Genomic DNA, 8,655 nt, shown 5'->3' on the forward strand with positions numbered 1-8,655 from the left:
CCATGACCCCCCCCAAGACCCCCACCATGACCCCACCAAGACCCCCACCAAGACCCCCACCATGACCCCACCAAGACCCCCACCATGACCTCCACCATGACCCCACCATGACCCCACCATGACCCCCCCAAGACCCCCACCATGACCTCCACCATGACCCCACCATGACCCCACCAAGACCCCCACCATGACCCCCACCATGACCCCACCATGACCCCACCATGACCCCACCAAGACCCCCACCATGACCCCCACCAAGACCCCCACCATGACCCCCACCATGACTCCACCAAGACCCCCACCATGACCCCACCAAGACCCCCACCATGACCCCACCATGACCCCACCAAGACCCCACCAAGACCCCCACCAAGACCCCCACATGAGCTCCACCGTGATCCTGCCATCCACAGACTGCCACGGGTTCTACCACGAGAACTACAGAACCCGTCACGGTCCAGTCTGAACACACTGCTCTAGAGCACTACGGCAGGTCAGGGCGTGGCGCTACAGACCAGAACAAGAGACTTGTCCTTTTCAGAGCTTTATTGAGAGCTTCATTCACGTCCCTCCCGTCTCCGCCGGCTTCGTGTCCTTGGCGTCCCTCCGGTCGTCACGGAGACCGGCCCAGCCGTCCCCGCTCGTCACGGTTCCGGTTTCCGGCGTCGCCACGGCGACCAAACTGGCCGTGCGTCGTAGCATGTGAGCCAGCGATGCGGCGCCGCTCGGCCATCAGGTGGCGTCCACCGCCACCACCGTCTCCTCCTGCTTGTACGTCAGCGCCGCCGCCACGTCGTCGTCGAAGAGGACGGGCGCCGCCCGGTCGTCGGGCGGCCCGCCCACGCCGTGCATGCGGCGCCGGTGCTGCTGCAGGTTTCCGCGGCGGTTGAAGCGCGCGGCGCAGAGGTCGCAGGCGTACGGCCGCTCGCCGGTGTGGATGATGACGTGCCTGTCCAGCTGCGAGCGGCACTTCTTGTCCTTGCCGCAGATGTGGCAGACGAAGCTCTGCGGCGGGCGCGCGCCGTCGGCGTGCACGACGCGGCGGTGCCTCTTCAGGTGGCTGAGGCGGCGGAAGCCGCGGCCGCAGAAGTCGCAGGCGAACGGCCGCGTCTCGCTGTGGACGAGCGAGTGGCTGGCCAGCAGCGAGCGGAAGCGGAAGACCTTCCCGCAGACGGAGCACGGGAAGGCCTTGTCCTCCAGCTCGGCGGCGCCGCCCGCCCCGCGCCCGGCGCGGCGCCGCTCCGGCCCGCGGGCCTGCAGGTGGACGCGGACGTGGTGCTGCTTCAGGCAGGCGGCGCGCTGGAAGCCGCGCGGGCAGAGGGCGCAGCGGTGCGGGCCGCTCGGCCGTGTGCGTGCGGGCTGTGCGCGGCGAGCAGCTCCTCCGAGTACAGCCGCTTGCCGCAGACGCCGCAGGAGAAGGGCGGGTCCGGCGGCTCGGCGCCCGGGCCGGCGCCGTTGGCGTGGACCAGCAGCTTGTGGCGCTTCAGCTGGTACTGGCGGGCGAACTTGCGGCCGCAGACGTCGCAGAGGTGCGGCCGCTCGCCCGTGTGCGTCTGCAGGTGCGCCGCCAGCTGCGAGCGGCACTTGAACTCTTTGCCGCAGAAGTGGCAGAGCAGCGAGCTGGGCCGCGGCGGCGCGCCGGCGCCGGCGCCGTGCACCGTGTTCTTGTGGTGCTCCAGGTCGTTGGTCCTCATGTAGGCCTTGGGGCAGAGGTCGCAGCCGTGCGGCTTCACGCCGGAGTGGATGACCTCGTGGGTTTTCAGGCGCGACCTGCAGCTGAAGGTCTTGCCGCAGACGGCGCAGAGCCACGGCTGCACGCGGCGGCGCCGCTCCGGCCTGGCGGCGCCGCCGGGGTGCAGCCGGTCCAGGTGGTGCCGCAGGTTGTCGCGGCGGTTGAAGCGCAGGTCGCACAGGTGGCAGGCGAACGGCTTCCTGCCCGTGTGGATGAAGGAGTGGCGCGCCAGGCTCGACTTGTTCTTCATCACTTTGCCGCAGACGTCGCACACGGTGCTGTCGGGTTCCAGCTTCACCGCCAGCACCGCTGCATGCTGGGACCCCGAGTCTGCGAGCGAATCCCCGGGAGCGCCGGGCGGGTCCAGATCTGAGGGGAGAAACCCAGAGTGAACCAGCGGTCAGCAACGGGTCCAGACAAGACCAGTTCTACGGAATCAGGCGAGTTTAGCCAGAACCTCGGTGCCCCGCTGCAGCCCGTCTGATGACCTCTGACCTGCAGGGTCCGGTGAAGTTCTGCAGGACCCTTCAGGGTCCTTCAGGGTCCAGCAGGGTCCTGATTTCTTATTAACTTCTATCATTTCACATGTTTCAGTCACTCCCAAGGGGGAGGAGTCAGCTTGTTTATTGGCCCTGAGCTAAGCTAAGGGGGAGGAGTCTCAACAACAAGCGCCCCCTGCTGCCTCGTGCAAGTCAGTGGACAGATGAGAGGGTGAGGGTTAGAGGGCGACGCCAGGAACACACTGGACGCGTTAGCGCAGCGGAGGCGCCGCCAACGCCTCGGCGCCGCCAACGCCTCGGCGCCGGCGCCTGGCTGTTTGTATCGGAGTCATCTGCTGCCTGCTCCGCCTGGTCACATCGGCTCGACTGGATCCCGCTGGATCCGGCTGCTCTCGGCTGGATCCCGCTGGATCCGGCTGCTCTCGGCTGGATCCCGCTGGATCCGGCTGCTCTCGGCTGGATCCCGCTGGATCCGGCTGCTCTCGGCTGGATCCCGCTGGATCCGGCTGCTCTCGGCTGGATCCCGCTGGATCCGGCTGCTCTCGGCTGGATCCCGCTGGATCCGGCTGCTCTCGGCTGGATCCCGCTGGATCCGGCTGCTCTCGGCTGGATCCTGCTGGATCCGGCTGCTCTCGGCTGTCCTCTGTCTCTACCTCTGCCGGTATAGATGTGTGTTTTGGTGACCTGAGGAAAGACTTTCTCCTCCTGTCCTCTTTTTTTCGGCAAGACGTGAATCTCTGTCACTGAGTGTGTGTGTGTGTGTGTGTGTGTGTGTGTGTGTGTGTGTGTGTGTGTGTGTGTCCATCTCTCTTGTTACAAATTATAGATGGACGAGCAACACCGTAACTAATCGTCATTTGTCATTTTGAAAATCGTCCGGATTCTCTTGCCTTTTCTGTTTCCGATTTCCTGTTTGGTCCGATCTGCTGGATCCAGCTTGACAAATGGCGCTCTCTACGCTCTCGCTCGGCGCTCTCGCTCGGCGCTCTCGCTCGGCGCTCTCGGTGCTCTTGGCGCTCTCGCTCGGCGCTCTCGCTCGGCGCTCTCGGTGCGCTCGGCGCTCTCGGCACTCTCGGTGCTCTCTGCGCTCTCGCTCGGCTCGACGCTCTCGGCGCTCTCGCTCGGCGCTCTCTGCGCTCTCGGCGCTCTCGCTCGGTGCTCTCGGCGCTCTCGCTCGGCGCTCTCGGCGCTCTCGCTCGGCGCTCTCGGCGCTCTCGCTCGGCGCTCTCGCTCGGCGCTCTCGCTCGGCGCTCTCGCTCGGCGCTCTCGGCGCTCTCGCTCTGCGCTCTCGCTCGGCGCTCTCGCTCTGCGCTCTCGCTCGGCGCTCTCGCTCGGCGCTCTCGCTCGGCGCTCTCTGCGCTCTCGGCGCTCGGCGCTCTCGGCGCTCTCGCTCGGTGCTCTCGGCGCTCTCGCTCGGCGCTCTCGGTGCTCTCGGCGCTCTCGCTCGGCGCTCTCGGCGCTCTCGCTCGGTGCTCTCGCTCGGCGCTCTCGGCGCTCTCGGAGCTCTCGTGATAAATAGAGCGGAGCGGGCGCTGCACAGCGAGCCGCGGCGCCGCCTGCGCGTTGTGTGCGGCAGTCAGACAGGTGAACATGGAGGCCATCAGAAGCGACCGCGTCCGGCGCGTCCCCCGTGAGGCGTCCTGTCTCCTGTTCAGTCATCAGTCACTGAGTTGGACATCAGGACAGCGTGTGGAGAAGGGTTAGAAGACGACATGGTGAGTTACCATGGTTACCAACCTGATCTAAACTACCCCCGCCCTCCAGTCTGGGACCGGCCGTTTGAATCCGACTTCTGCCGGCCAATCACAGCCCAGGAGAGGCGGAGTTAGCGATGCACCCACAGCGCCGCGTCGCGTCCTAAAGCGATGTGTCCCACAGCGCCGCACAGCGTCCTAAAGCGATGTGTCCCACAGCGCCGCGTCGCGTCCTAAAGCGATGTGTCCCACAGCGCCGCACAGCGTCCCACAGCGTCCCACAGCGCCGCGTCCCAACGCCCCGCTGCGTCCCACAGCAACGCGCCGCGTCCCACAGCGCCACGTCCAACAGCGCAACGTCCCACAGCGCAACGTCCCACAGCGCCACGTCCCACAGCGCAACGTCCCACAGCGCAACGTCCCACAGCGCAACGTCCCACAGCGCAACGTCCCACAGCGCCACGTCCCACAGCGCCACGTCCCACAGCGCCACGTCCCACAGCGGCCACGTCCCACAGCGCAACGTCCCACAGCGCCGCGTCCCACAGCGCCGCGTCCCACAGCGCCGCGTCCCACAGCGCCGCGTCCCACAGCGCCGCGTCCCACAGCGCCGCGTCCCACAGCGCAGCGTCCCACAGCGCAGCGTCCCACAGCGCCGCGTCCCACAGCGCCGCGTCCCACAGCGCCGCGTCCCACAGCGCAACGTCCCACAGCGCAACGTCCCACAGCACCGCGTCTCACAGCGCCGCGTCTCACAGCGCCGCGTCCCACAGCGCCACGTCCCACAGCGCCACGTCCCACAGCGCAACGTCCCACAGCGCAACGTCCCACAGCGCCACGTCCCACAGCGCAACGTCCCACAGCGCAACGTCCCACAGCGCCGCGTCCCACAGCACCGCGTCCCACAGCGCAACGTCCCACAGCGCAACGTCCCACAGCGCCACGTCCCACAGCGCAACGTCCCACAGCGCAACGTCCCACAGCGCAACGTCCCACAGCGCAACGTCCCACAGCGCAACGTCCCACAGCGCAACGTCCCACAGCGCCACGTCCCACAGCGCAACGTCCCACAGCGCAACGTCCCACAGCGCAACGTCCCACAGCGCCACGTCCCACAGCGCCACGTCCCACAGCGCCACGTCCCACAGCGCCACGTCCCACAGCGCCGCCCCCCAATGCCCCGCCCCGCCCCCCAATGCCCCGCCCCGCCCCCCAATGCCCCGCCCCGCCTCCCAATGCCCCGACCCGCCCCCCAATGCCCCGCGCCGCGTCCCACTGGCGCTGTGCCAGACTGGATCTGAATACCTGACGATGACGCTGTCCAACATTCAGTCCAACATGGACGTCCTGCTCAGCAGGGACAATTCTAACGACTGCAGTGAGAAAAAAGACACGATCCACCCTGAAGGACAGGACAGACCCACAGCCTGGGACTCCGCCCCTCACCTCCATCAGGAGTCCAGGTGGGGTCGCTGCAGTCCTCCAGCATCACCTCCTGCTGGTCCTCCTGATCCTGGTCCTCCTGGTCCTGGTCCTGGTCCTGGGGACGGCCCGGTGGAGCTGGGTTCTGCTGGGTGGAGTCAGCGGTGCGTTGGGGGACTCTCCCCCTGGACCTGGTCCTGATCTTGGACCTGGCATTAGGTGGGGCTGCTCTGGGGGCGTGGCTGGGGGCGGGGCTGGGGGCGGAGCTGGGGGCGGAGCTGGGGGTGCAGTGCTGCAGCAGAGCGCCCCCGGCGGCTCCGTCAGGTCTGACGGTGAACTGCAGCAGGCTGGAGGACGACCCTGCGGACAGAACCCAGGGACGGTTACCGGGGCGACGGGGGTCCCGCAGGCCCGGTCCGGTCCCGGTCTCACCTGAGGGCAGGACCAGCAGGTCCACCTGGACGCCGGCGTCCCTCCTGTCTGCCGCGTCGCTCTGACAGGCCACGTCCCTGGTGTCCTCTGGACCGTCCCACTGACAGCCCACCTCCCTCCTCTGCGCCTCCTCCCGCTCCGCCGCTCCGCCCAGCAGGAGGCCACACGGCGGCGCCGCCGCGCCGGACATGTCTGAAACACAGCAGGACGTCCCGCAGGACAACAGAGACACACCGTCACAACGCCGTCTCTCCACCTGTCCCCCGTCTCTGTCTGTCCGTCTCTCCACCTGTCCCCTGTCTCTGTCTGTCCGTCTCTCCACCTGTCCCCTGTCTCTGTCTGTCCGTCTCTCCACCTGTCCCCTGTCTCTGTCTGTCCGTCTCTCCACCTGTCCCCCGTCTCTGTCTGTCCGTCTCTCCACCTGTCCCCTGTCTCTGTCTGTCCGTCTCTCCACCTGTCCCCCGTCTCTGTCTGTCCGTCTCTCCACCTGTCCCCTGTCTCTCTGTCTGTCCGTCTCTCCACCTGTCCCCCGTCTCTCTGTCCGTCTCTCCACCTGTCCCCGTCTCTCCACCTGTCCCCCGTCTCTCTGTCCGTCTCTCCACCTGTCCCCCATCTCTCTGTCTGTCTCTCCACCTATCCCCCGTCTCTGTCTGTCTCTCCACCTGTCCCCTCATCTGTCTGTCCATCTCTCCACCTGTCCCCCATCTCTGTCTGTCCGTCTCTCCACCTGTCCGTCTCTCCACCTGTCCCCCGTCTGTGTCTGTCCGTCTCTCCACCTGTCCTGTCTCTGTCTGTCTCTCTTGTATAGAATGTGTTTGTTGACAGATCCTTCTCCACCGGGGACACTGGGCCCTGTCCTCCGTAGAGCGAGAGCTGATAGAACAGCTTTGGAGTGCTGAGGTTCTGGATGGACGAGGACGTCCACGTCCACAGAGGTTTCTACTGGTCCAACGGGTCACAGTGAGGACAGAGACCACTAGAGGGCTCCGTCAGTCCCTCAGAGACCCACTGAATCCAACCGTTCCAGTAGATGTAAAACCTGGACTCTGTCAACCAGTCGCTCAGGCTGCATGTCCATGTCCACCGGTCCATGTCCACCGGTCCATGTCCACCGGTCCATGTCCACCGGTCCATGTCCACTGGTCCATGTCCATGTCCACCGGTCCATGTCCACCGGTCCATGTCCACTGGTCCACCGGTCCATGTCCACCAGTCCATGTCCACCGGTCCATGTCCACTGGTCCACCGGTCCATGTCCACTGGTCCATGTCCACCGGTCCATGTCCACTGGTCCACCGGTCCATGTCCACCAGTCCATAGTCCAAAAAGGTTCATTGGTCTTCCAAGTTATAATCCAAAACAAAGGTTCATTTCCAAAGACCAGGGAGGTGTTTTGTTGTTTTGTTGACGGTTTCAGCAGCTGTCAGCTGTCTTCTTCAGAGAGTCACGTGACGTCACACACTGTTCTCCTGCTTCTGGTGGAACCTTTGTTTCCACCAGTCCATGTCCACCGGTCCATGTCCAGGTCTACTGGTCCATGTCCATGTCCACCGGTCCATGTCCATGTCCACCGGTCCATGTCCATGTCCACCGGTCCATGTCCAGGTCTACTGGTCCATGTCCAGGTCTACTGGTCCATGTCCATGTCCACCGGTCCATGTCCATGTCCACCGGTCCATGTCCAGGCCTACTGGTCCAGGTCCAGGTCTACTGGTCCATGTCCATGTCCACCGGTCCATGTCCAGGTCTACTGGTCCATGTCCAGGTCTACTGGTCCATGTCCAGGTCTACTGGTCCATGTCCATGTCCACCGGTCCATGTCCATGTCCACCGGTCCATGTCCATGTCCACCGGTCCATGTCCAGGTCTACTGGTCCAGGTCCAGGTCTACTGGTCCATGTCCATGTCCACCGGTCCATGTCCAGGTCTACTGGTCCAGGTCCATGTCCAGGTCTACTGGTCCAGGTCCAGGTCCACTGGTCCAGGTCCAGGTCCAGGTCCAGCGGTTCTGTGTGAAGCTGCTGAACCAGCAGCAGCAATAAAGACTTCCAGCCTGAAGGACGGCGTCCACACAGGTCAACAAAGACTCAATCCGTCCACAGAGGTGATCAGGAACAGGAAGTGGCCAGGAGCAGCAGGAAGTGGCCAGGAGCAGCTCCACAACACACTTCTATATTTGAAGTCCATGATTTGGTCCACGTCCTCAGTCCCCTGGAGAGGACAGGACTTCAGTCTCTGAGCGGTCTGGTCTCTCTTCAGGGAAGCCAGCGTCTTGGTCTATTCTGGGATGTTGAACATCACCTGGAGAATTTCCGCTGCAGCCTGAGCCGTTTCCAAACCAGTGGACTCACTAAAGGTTCTCAACTGCTGGTTCTCCAGACGGACCAGGGACAAGACTGAATGAGAGCCTGTTAACTGTGGTACTTTGAAGACTTCAGATCCAAGGGAACACACACACACACACACACACACACACACACACACACACACACACACACACACACACACACACACACACACACACACACACACACACACACACACACACACACGCCTCACCTCGGCCCTCCAGTCCGCTCAGATCACAGGAAATGCAGCGTTAGCTTCGTGCTAACCGGATTTAGCACGCCGGCTCCGGGCTAACGGCGGGCTGACGGCTCCGTGCCTCAGAGAGCAGCTTCCGCTGGGAGCGGCGGCTCACGCGGCCCCGGACAAAAGCTCCCAGCGGCCTCAGCCCGGACAAACTGCACAACTTCACTCGGAAAAGTCTTCAAGTTTTGAGAACGAGCAGGCCGCGCGCCTCTGCTTCTGCTTCTTCTTCTTCTTCTCCTTTCCGGCAGGCTGCACACGTACACAGTGTAATGCTGCCCTCTGC

General features: G+C 64.5%; 1 pseudogene; it reads right to left on the reverse strand.

Moving 5' to 3' along the window:
- Nucleotides 1-514: 514 nt before the first annotated feature.
- Nucleotides 515-8,127, reverse strand: LOC115385290 (zinc finger protein 436-like; annotated as a pseudogene).
- Between the last annotated feature and the right edge of the window lie 528 nt (nucleotides 8,128-8,655).

This window comes from Salarias fasciatus, unplaced genomic scaffold, assembly GCF_902148845.1.
Source record: "Salarias fasciatus unplaced genomic scaffold, fSalaFa1.1, whole genome shotgun sequence".
Lineage (NCBI taxonomy): Eukaryota > Metazoa > Chordata > Actinopteri > Blenniiformes > Blenniidae > Salarias > Salarias fasciatus.